The 12,086-nt window shown below is 44.2% G+C and overlaps 1 protein-coding gene across 1 annotated transcript in view; it reads left to right on the forward strand.

Moving 5' to 3' along the window:
- The first annotated feature begins 6,435 nt into the window (after positions 1-6,435).
- The window catches only part of rnf24 (ring finger protein 24), a 47,150-nt gene continuing 41,499 nt past the window's right edge, over positions 6,436-12,086 (forward strand). Inside the window, exon 1 of the mRNA XM_084155354.1 lies at positions 6,436-6,868. The gene's annotated coding sequence lies outside the window, so the exon portion shown is untranslated. The remainder of the gene's footprint in view (positions 6,869-12,086) is intronic.

The following is a 12,086-nucleotide window of genomic DNA, read 5'->3' on the forward strand; positions in this document are numbered from 1 at the left end:
TCCCGATGTCAATTGTGTCTTTAGGAGGCACTGTAACTAGCTTGCTTACAATCTGTGATGATGAGTGAGTGTGTTGTTGCAGAAATAAATAGGCCTATGCTATGAATAATAAAAAAAAAAACATTTTGTGCACCTGCCCTTGAAAGGTATGTGCACTGCACTGGTGTGCAAGCTGCACAAGTTGGGGACAGAAGTTACGTAATACTGCGGCACTGTCCCTTTCAGAGCGAAGGACAATGAGGAGTTGGTATGCACATGACAGGCCGACAGGCTGACTACTGTCACTTAGAAAATACATCCCTTTCATCTTTTACAATTTACAGGAAGCAGAACGAGCGATGCATTCATATTTGAACGTGCATACATAAATGTGCTGTAGCTATATACTATAGCTGTGAATACTATTTATCCTAATCTGTGCTTTGCTATATAATCTTTCTGTTGTTAGTGTGTTGTTGTGGGTTTGCTTTTGTTTCCCCCTAATTATTGTAGAAAATGCTGAACTGAGTATACTATAATTTACACCACATTACCGGAAGTACATTACCACCTGACCTGTGAGGTCCGGTTTTCAACAGTAGAGGGGAGTAGAGATTCATATATAGTGGACACAGTTCACTATTCAACTCTTTTGCTCCCTCTCAAGACAAGGGACAGACTATCGAAAACGTAACTCAACACGTGTATTTGAATGCATTGTAAAAGTTGACTGTAAGTTCCCTAAACGAGACAGAAAATGCTTCTCTAGAAGGCAACGATTGAGGACACATTACAAAAGAGCACCAGTAAGTTAGTAAGTAAACAGAGAGAAGAAACAGACATAAAATGACTGATATTTGAGTCGCCTCAGCCCTTAAAAAAAAGAGTAATTCATATCAAATAAATTCTATGGTTTAGGGGCACACACTTGTGAAATCCAGTGGTATGGTGGTTTCTAAATAAGTGCTATGAATCATTGTCAGTCATCAGGTCCATAGCAGAAGCTGGGTCTTCTGTGACCTTTTCACTCTCTGGAGGGCTGATGTGTATGCATGTTTAGTTAGATCAGATGCGATTGTGCTGGGCTGGACAAAACATGTACATACACTAAGGTTATTATAGTAAACTAAAACTGAAACTAAAACTAATCATGAAAAAACAATTGAGTAAACTGAAATAATTAGCTTGTGTATCATTATCCCTAGCTATCACTAGCTAACAGGGAAATAAACGGCTAAGCAGCTAACTTGATTCTTCTTACATCTACTAAATTACTAAAAATTAAAAAGCATTAGATTGGTGTAAAAATGGGCGACAGAGTTTCCTTCCACCAGTCTCTGCGCCATTCCTTTTAAATGCAAGTCACATTGAGATTGACTTTGTATCATTTAAACCTAACCTATGACCTGACCCTGACCCATCACCTTATGTATTACTGCCCCCCAATTGCACACTGACCCTTGAGGAATAACAAAGACTGTCTTGGAGATACCAAGTAGCCTACCAAGGGAGCACAATATGTATTTTCAGACTCTTTTCAACCAAAAATTATTATTTTCAATGTCTTTTGCTCATAGGGTACAAGTTATTTGAGGTTCATTGTGAAATCCGTTAGTTGTGTGTGTTCTGTTCTCTTGACTGCATTCTGTAGCGTTCTGTAGCCTGGCTGTGAATGTGATGCAGAGCAATGTCGACTGGACATTGTTATCTCATTGATCGTCCGAGCCAAGAGGGAGTTACACTGAGTATACAAAACATTAAGAACTTGCTCTTTCCATGAAATAGACTGACAAGGTGAATCCAGGGAAAGGTATAATCCCTTATTGATGTCACTTGTTAAATCCACTTCAATCAGCGTAGATGAAGGGGAGGTGACCGGTTAAAGAAGGATATTTAAGCCTTGAGACAATTGAGACATGGATTGTGTATGTGTGCCATTCAGAGGGTGAATGGGAAAGACAAAATATTTAAGTGCCTTTGAACGGGGTATGGTAGTAGGTGCCAGGTGCACTGGTCTGTGTCAAGAACTGCAACGCTGCTGGGTTTTCACGCTCAAAAGTTCCCTGTGTGTATCAAGAATGCTCCACCATCCAAAGGACATCCAGCCAACTTGACACAACTGTGGGAAGCAATGGAGTCAACATGGGCCAGCATCCCTGTAGAATGCTTTCGACACCTTGTAGGGTCCATCCCCCGACGAATTGAGGCTGTTCTGAGGGCAAAGGGGGGGGGGGGGGATACGAGTGCAGCTCAATATTAAGGTGTTCCTAATGTTTGGTAAGTTAAATAGTTTTGCTTCCAATTTTTTTTATTAAATATATTAAAAAGCAGCTTACCTGTGGTTGAAATGGTGTGGGCGTACCCCAACAGCAGAATGATGTGGGCATATTCCGGTCATAAAACATGTTAATTCGAGGAAGAAATAGCTAGCATGTTTTAGGTGGGGTTTTTGAAGTGTTTTTTTCTCCAATTTATCCTTTGGACACAAATATGAGTATAGGACGGGTCAACAACATTATCTGGGTATGAGTCAACAGAACAAAGTGAGATATTCACTTTACAATTCTTTAAGAAAGAATGTGTGAGTTTGCATGACAACACCGCTCACTGGGCTGATGGAAGTGTACAAGCAATGTGTACTAGATTCCAAGTAAGTAAGGCATTCTATACAGGCTTGTTTTGAGTAAGCAGTGATCTCCATAGGGTTGGAAAAAATATGGTTTGTTTACTAAATGTACTTCATGGCCAAGTAGTCCTAGGGATGAGTATCATGTGAACATCACCATTACCAAATATGTGTGTTTATCTAGAACAAACCTATTTTGGGCTAAGTGTGTGTGTGTACGTGTCCTTCCTCTGTGTGCGTGTGTGTGTGTGTGTGTGTGCATGCGTGTGTCATGCCTCATATATTTGCCAAATGTCTTTTTCGCATCTCTGCACAAGATGCACATTTTGGGGAGTAAAACATTGATATAGTCTGTTTTATTGTTTTATTGCCATTATTGCCATGTTTGGACCGTGTATGAGCAATCTTCTCACATAAAGGCCATATGGGGAAAACACTGAGTAGATGTCAATAATACACTTCTGTGTACAAAACGGAACATAATAGCTAACATTAGCCTGGAATGATGAAGTGCAAAATGCTCTCCTATTCTAGCTGGAAGAATCCTTCAATTCAGCCTGTACCAGGCAGCAGGCTTCCTCCCTCCTCGCCCGCCCCACTCATGCCCGGTTATGTCAGGGGGGCCGGGGGACCAGTGCCAGTCTAGCACCCAGTGTGCCACACTCAATGGGCCTTTGTGGACACTGCTATCCTTCCCTCCTGACTAACCCCCGCTGTCCATTCAGGACGGTCACATAGCACGCCCACTCCGTGCCTGCCGTGCTCCGTCTCACAATGTGTCCCTGTCACGGGCGCCTCGTTGGCATGCACAGGCCGTGGTGTTCGTCTGGAACGGGCGCGCTCCTTGACGCCTCTCACAGGATAAGGGAAACAAGGGATACAGGCTTGTGATAGGGTGGTGATGACTGCTTCCTGAATCCGTTGGTAACTCATTCAAATCCTCTTATTATAGTCTGGGAAGATTCCTCACTACGGAAGCTAGAGGGAATTTCAATGGCATCATCCCTTTAACGATGAGGTAAGATGAGATGAGATGAGATGGTAAACAAAAATAAGACCCTCAAGAAATTATACAAATTCACAATTGAGAGTATCCTGTCGGGCTGTATCACCGCCTGGTACGGCAATTGCACCGTCCGCAACCAGATGCAGGACTCTCCAGAGAGTGGTGCTGGTGCCGTCGGCACAATACATCACCAGGGGAACACTGCTTGCCCTCCAGGACATCTACATTACCCGGTATAACAGGAAGGCCAAGAAGATCATCAAGGACCTCAGCCACCCGTGCCACGGACTGTTCACCCCGCTACCATCTAGAAGGCAGAGACAGTACAGGTGCATCAAAGCTGGGACCGAGAGACTGAAAAACAGCTTCTTTCTCCAGGCCATCAGACTGTTAAATAGTCACCACTAGCTGGCCTCCGCCCTGTACCCTGCCCTTCACCTCAGACACAGCTGCCCTATGTACATAGTCATTGAACACTGGTCACTTTAATAATGTTGACATTCTGTTTTACCCACTTAATATAATACTGTATTCTAGTCAAGGATCATCCTATATATCTACTGCTGCTATATATATATATATGTAAACTCAGCAAAAAAAGAAACGTCCCTTTTTCAGGACCCTGTCTTTCAACGATAATTTTTAAAAATCCAAATAACTTCACAGATCTTCATGGTAAAGGGTTTAAACACTGTTCCCATGCTTGTTCAATGCACCATAAACAATTCATGAACATGCACCTGTGGAACGGTCGTTAAGACACTAACAGCTTACAGACGGTTAAGGTCACAGTTATGAAAACTTAGGACACTAAAGAGGCCTTTCTACTGACTCTGAAAAACACCAAAAGAAAGATGCCCAGGGTCCCTGCTCATCTGCGTGAATGTGCCTTAGGCATGTTGCAAGGAGGCATGAGGACTGCAGATGTGGCCAGGGCAATAAATTGCAATGTCCGTATTGTGAGAAGCCTAAGACAGTGCTACAGGGAGACAGGACGGACAGCTGATCGTCCTCGCAGTGGCAGACCACGTGTAACAACACCTGCACAGGATCGGTACATCCGAACATCACACCTGTGGGACAGGTACAGGATGGCAACAACAACTGCCCGAGTTACACCAGGAACGCACAATCCCTCCATCAGTGCTCAGACTGTCCGCAATAGGCTGAGAGAGGCTGGACTGAGGGCTTGTAGGCCTGTTGTAAGGCAGGTCCTCACCAGACATCACCGGCAACAACATCGCCTATGGCCACAAACCCACCGTCGCTGGACCAGACAGGACTGGCAAAAAGTGCTCTTCACTGACGAGTCGCGGTTTTGTCTCACCAGGAGTGATGGTCGGATTTGCGTTTATCGTCGAAGGAATGAGCGTTACACCAAGGCCTGTACTCTGGAGCGGGATCGATTTGGAGGTGGAGGGTCCGTCATGGTCTGGGGCGGTGTGTCACAGCATCATCGGACTGAGCTTGTTGTCATTGCAGGCAATCTCAACGCTGTGCGTTACAGGGAAGACATCCTCCTCCCTCATGTGGTACCCTTCCTGCAGGCTCATCCTGACATGACCCTCCAGCATAACAATGCCACCAGCCATACAGCTCGTTCTGTGCGTGATTTCCTGCAAGACAGGAATGTCAGTGTTCTGCCATGGCCAGCGAAGAGCCCGGATCTCAATCCCATTGAGCACGTCTGGGACCTGTTGGATCGGAGGGTGAGGGCTAGGGCCATTCCCCCCAGAAATGTCCGGGAACTTGCAGGTGCCTTGATGGAAGAGTGGGGTAACATCTCACAGCAAGAACTGGCAAATCTGGTGCAGTGCAAAGCTGTCATCAAGGCAAAGGGTGGCTATTTGAAGAATCTCAAATATAAAATATATTTTGATTTGTTTAACAGTTTTTTGATTACTACATGATTCCATATGTGTTATTTCATAGATTTGATGTCTTCATTATTATTCTACAATGTAAGAAATTGTAAAAAAAGAAAGAAAGAAAAACCCTTGAATGAGTAGGTGTGTCCAAACTTTTGACTGGTAGTGAAATATATATATTCCGGACTCTAACATTGCTCAATCTGGTATTTCTTAATTTCATTCTTTACATGTTCATTGTGTTGTATTGTTAGGTATTATTGCACTGTTGGAGCTAAAAACATAAGCAAGATTTCGCTACACCTGCGATAACATCTGCAAAAGATGTGTACGCCACCAATAACATTTGATTTGATTTGAAAAATAGCTGTGTTTGCTTTTGGTCCAGTCTTACTGGACTATAATCCTATTGATTATATAGGTGACTCTTGACACATGGGATCTAGGCAAATTCAGTTTGAGTCAATGCATGATGCTTCTTACTGTTCTAGAATCTAGACTAGTCATCATCACCAGACAGTGTTTGACTGTAGAGCAATATCAGGTTGTGATATCTTCACCACTATCTCAGCTCATTCACTGAGACTGTGAGATCCCTGTCTGCCATATCTTCATTAGATGTCTATCTACTCTCAGCTACATCTCACATTGTAATGATGACATTGTTAATGTGCAGTCAATAAGTGGGTGACTAAATAAATAATGTAAATAACAAACATACTATGATCGATTCATCTCTATAATAAAATAGTCTGCATGTGATTGCATGCATGCATTTCCCCCCAGGTGGTCATCATCATCATCATCATCATGTCAAAAAATCTTCAACCCCGACGCCAGCCAGGCAGATTGGGAGAGTTCTCCAATCTCTAATGCCAGCCAGGAATACACACAGCACACTACGTGCGCGATGCATCCACCCCCCTGCCTCCCTCCTTCCATCCAGAACACAGCAATCCCCGCGTACACGACTCTGTCTCCGTTAAAGGGGTAGGAAGAGCGATTACGTGCACTACCTGCTTGAAGAACCGTTCAAAATTGTCCACGAAAATATTGTCCACCTGGAAATCAACATAGATAGTCGTCTGAGGAGCAGTTATTTACTTTTTAATCGGTTTCATTTATCGTTATGTCCGCTTCGCAGTTTTCTGTTACAGTGTTGATAAATATTGCTACATAGCTAGCTAGCCAGCAAGCCAATATCGAGCAAACCACCAACATCGCGAGTTGAATGAAGACGCTTTGCATGGGTTGTAGCCTATCCCGTGTAGGTTAGACATTTGTGTAGATAACGTTACTGTAGCTAGTTATCTGACGTGAAGAGTTTTTGTTTGTTTTATTGGTATTGGTGAAGAAGAGACGAGCAGATATCGAGGACGGTATTGATTGGTAAGTGTCTTAATATTTTTGTTGCTTTGCAGCGCCAAACGTGACTGTATACAGGTTTGTATATTAATAGGCGTGGTTCCAGTTGGGATATCGTTGTAAAAATCTAGCTAGTTTACTTGTCTGATGTATACATGATAGGGATTCAACCTAAACCATTGTTTCATCGATTGTTACAAATACGACCTTTTTTAGCTGACGATGGACAAGCAAAATGTATTTAGGCCCATTATCATCAGCTGTGCCTTTGCGTACCTCTCGTTAGCTAAAATTGGATAATGTTTGCATAATAACATAGTAAAATGTGGAACTAACGTCAATATTGTATAAGTCGATACAATCAAAGTTGTTGATAAGCAAGTTTAATACTCGTTAGGCCAAGCTCGTGCTGTGGAAATCAATCGCTCGTGATAAACTGCTTATTGAATAATTTGTAACGTTATATCAGACAGACTGATACGCGAATTGTGCATTTTCTATGCAGTTTCACTTTTAAAACGCATTTGGTCTTGGTTCAGAAAAACTTGAAAGTGAAGTTACTAAATTAGCACTCACAATAGAACGTTCTAGACATGCTCCTATTCGAAGTGCTGTTGGCTGGCTTTTTCTCGACAATGCATGTGCTTAGTAAAGTGCTATATAAACAAAATAGTAACGCCAGACAGCACCATAACCAATAGCGAAATTATTTTCTTCCCTCTTGACCTAGGCTAAATTGTTGCACAGAATTGCATAGCATTACAGGGTTAGTGTCATCAGATTAATGGGAAGAAAGGGCTTAGGTAATGCATTAACCCTTACCTGCCCGGCACAGACTGCTGTTTATTTTATTTTGAGGATAGCCATTAGCTACTGCACATGCAGCAGCTACTCTTCCAGGGGTCAACATAAAACTGTTATGGCTATATGATGCTATAAACCTGCTATAGACTTCACTGGCTTCTGACTCAAGATGCTCTGCATGTGTCATGCCATGTGCACACAGATGGTTGAATAGCTAAAGCCATAAAGGCCTAACTGTGTTCTCTGTGCCTCAGATTCAGTCCCTTGTGAAATTATTATTTTTTCACAGCAATTTCCATACCTCAATCTCATGCATACAGTTCCACTGTAAACCAAGTGTTTTGTTGTGCACACAAGGTGCCCCCCCATGGGACAGGCTATTAAGAAGGAATCAGGGACTTGTTATTGTGCACAATGTCCAAAGATGTCAGTTAGCCTTTTCTACATCTTGCCTGCTGAGGGACGAATGAACAATAGAAAGAACACCCACCCTCTGAGAGTCAGAGTAGAGGGTCAACTGCATAATTTCTCTCAAGGAGTCCTCCACTTCAAATATGAAATCAAAGGTGCATGTTCATTAGGGCACAGAACCGAAAAAGGTTTGAAACGTTTTGCAACTGAAAATGAATGAGTGTTTCTCATTGGACAAATCCTGTTTCCTTCCGTTTGGCGCCTAATGAACATGACTAAGGACTCTAAAGCCATAGGAATGTGACGCCACATGGCCACCCAAATAAATAGTGGGGGTACACCGTACCGGTAAAACGTGAGCCTATCACAATTAATACAACATGCCTAAAAAACTATAGGCTATTACACCATTATTTAACATGACTGCATGTCAGCCGCATGAAAAATTAGCGAATTGACTGGAAACTGGGTGGTATAAGCTCCAAATTGCGTTGTGGTTTGAGGAGAACACTTACATTTTGTCAAGGCGGAGATGAGTGGCCGAGGTGTGCGCGGACAACAGTGGATGCATCAATTCAGGCTACAAGTGTAAGCCTAATGACAACCGCAGAATTTCATTACAAGTAGGTGTTTTGTGACTGATGTCTCTTTCATTCATCAAATTGCGGGTTTGGATGCTGAAATTATTTTGTGTGTGAACGAATGATTAATTGTTTGACAATCAGATGAAAACATCATGACTGGTTGTGTTTACCTGAACAGCGCCGGAAGAAGATGGCTGCCGTTTTACAGCCCTCTAACCAATTGTACTACTATGTGTGTTTTTCCGCGTTATTTGTAATTTATTTTGTACATAATGTTTCTGCCATCGTCTCTTATAACCAAAGAGAGCTTCTGGATATCAGGACAGCGATTACTCACCTCGCGTTGGACGAAGACTTTTTCTTCAACGAGGCGTTCGCGAAGGATATTCTACAGACTCCCGACAAGGCCCAAATCCCCGTCATTCGCGTGAGGAAGAGACGGAGATATCGTGGACGCAGATCCGGGTGCCTTGTAAGGATCCGACGGCGAACGAGTAAACTGCCTCTCCCATCAATCCTATTAGTTCAATCTTTTGAGAATAAAATGGACGATTTAAGATTACGGTTATCCTACCAACGGGACATTAAAAACTGTAATATCTTATGTTTCACGGAGTCGTGGCTGAACGACAACAATGACAACATTCAGCTAGCGGGCTATACGCTACATCGGCAGGACAGAACTGCAGACTCTGGTAAGGCAAAGGGTGGCGGTCTGTGTATATTTGTAAACAACAGCTGGTGCACAAAATCAAATACTAAGGAAGTCTCTAGGTTTTGCTCGCCTGAGGTAGAGTATCTTATGATAAGCTGTAGACCACACTATTTACCAAGAGAGTTTTCATCTATATTTTTCATAGCTGTCTATTTACCACCACAAACCAATGCTGGCATTAAGATTGCACTGAATGAGTTGTACAAGGCCATTAATCAACAGGAGAACGCTCATCCAGATGCAGCGCTCCTAGTGGCCGGGGACTTTAATGCAGGGAAACTTAAATCCGTTCTACCTCATTTCTACCAGCATGTTAAATGTGCAACCAGAGGGGAAAAAACTCTAGACCACCTTTACTCCACACACAAAGACGCATACAAAGCTCTCCCTCGCCCTCCATTTGGCAAATCTGACCATAACTCTATCCTCCTGATTCCTGCTTATAAGCAAAAACTGAAGCAGGAAGCACCAGTGATTCGGCTAATAAAAAAGTGGTCAGATGACGCAGATGCTAAGCTACAGGACTGTTTTGCTAGCACAGACTGGAACATGTTCCGGGATTCTTCAGACAGCATTGAGGAGTACACCACATCAGTCACTGGCTTCATCAATAAGTGCATCGATGATGTCGTCCCCACAGTGACCGTACGTACATACCCCAACCAGAAGCCATGGATTACAGGAAACATCCGCACTGAGCTAAAGGGTAGAGCTGCCGCTTTCAAGGAACGGGACTCTAACCCGGACGCTTATAAGAAATCCCGCTATGACCTCCGACGAACCATCAAACAGGCAAAGAGTCAATACAGGTCTAAGATTGAATCATACTACACTGGCTCTGACGCTCGTCGGATGTGGCAGGGCTTGAAAACTATTACAGACTACAAAGGGAAGCACAGCCGCGAGCTGCCCAGTGACACAAGCCTACCAGACGAGCTAAACCACTTCTATGCTCGCTTCGAGGCAAGCAACACTGAAGCATGCACGAGAGCACCAGCTGTTCCGGACGACTATGTGATCACGCTCTCCGTAGCCGATGTGAGTAAGACTTTTAAGCAGGTCAACATTCACAAGGCCGCAGGGCCAGACGGATTACCAGGACGTGTACTCCGAGCATGTGCTGACCAACTGGCAAGTGTCTTCACTGACATTTTCAACATGTCCCTGACTGAGTCTGTAATACCAACATGTTTCAAGCAGACCACCATAGTCCCCGTGCCCAAGAACTCTAAGATAACCTGCCTAAATGACTACCGACCCGTAGCACTGACGTCTGTAGCCATGAAGTGCTTTGAAAGACTGGTCATGGCTCACATCAACAGCATAATCCCAGAAACCCTAGACCCACTCCAATTTGCATACCGCCCCAACAGATCCACAGATGATGCAATCTCTATCGCACTCCACACTGCCCTTTCCCACCTGGACAAGAGGAACACCTACGTGAGAATGCTATTCATTGACTACAGCTCAGCATTCAACACCATAGTGCCCTCTAAGCTCATCACTAAACTAAGGATCCTGGGACTAAACACCTCCCTCTGCAACTGGATCCTGGACTTCCTGACGGGCCGCCCCCAGGTGGTAAGGGTAGGTAACAACACATCTGCCACACTGATCCTCAACACGGGGGCCCCTCAGGGGTGCGTGCTCAGTCCCCTCCTGTACTCTCTGTTCACCCATGACTGCATGGCCAGGCACGACTCCAACACCATCATTAAGTTTGCCGACGACACAACAGTGGTAGGCCTGATCACCGACAACGATGAGACAGCCTATAGGGAGGAGGTCAGAGATCTGGCCGTGTGGTGCCAGGACAACAACCTCTCCCTCAACGTGACCAAGACAAAGGAGATGATTGTGGACTACAGGAAAAAAAAGAGGACTGAGCACGCCCCCATTCTCATCGACGGGGCTGTAGTGGAACAGGTTGAGAGCTTCAAGTTCCTTGGTGTCCACATCACCAACGAACTATCATGGTCCAAACACACCAAGACAGTCGTGAAGAGGGCACGACAAAGCCTATTCCCCCTCAGGAGACTAAAAAGATTTGGCATGGGTCCTCAGATCCTCAAAAAATTCTACAGCTGCACCATCGAGAGCATCCTGACTGGTTGCATCACCGCCTGGTATGGCAACTGCTTGGCCTCTGACCGCAAGGCACTACAGAGGGTAGTGCGTACGGCCCAGTACATCACTGGGGCAAAGCTCCCTGCCATCCAGGACCTCTATACCAGGCGGTGTCAGAGGAAGGCCCTCAAAATTGTCAAAGACTCCAGCCACCCTAGTCATAGACTGTTCTCTCTGCTACCGCACGGCAAGCGGTACCGGAGTGCCAAGTCTAGGTCCAAAAGACTTCTCAACAGCTTCTACCCCCAAGCCATAAGACTCCTGAACAGCTAATCATGGCTACCCGGACTATTTGCACTGCCCCCCCACCCCATCCTTTTTACGCTGCTGCTACTCTGTTAAGTATTTATGCATAGTCACTTTAACTCTACCCACATGTACATATTACCTCAACTACCTCAACTAGCCGGTGCCCCCGCACATTGACTATGCAACGGTACCCCCCTGTATATATAGCCTCCCTACTGTCACTTTATTTTACTGTATATATAGCCTCCCTACTGTCACTTTATTTTACTTCTGCTCTTTTTTTCTCAACACTTTTTTGTTGTTGTTTTATTCTTACTTTTTTTGTTTAAAATAAATGCACTGTTGGTTA

The sequence above is a fragment of the Coregonus lavaretus genome, assembly GCF_964263955.1.
Source record: "Coregonus lavaretus genome assembly, chromosome: 38".
Lineage (NCBI taxonomy): Eukaryota > Metazoa > Chordata > Actinopteri > Salmoniformes > Salmonidae > Coregonus > Coregonus lavaretus.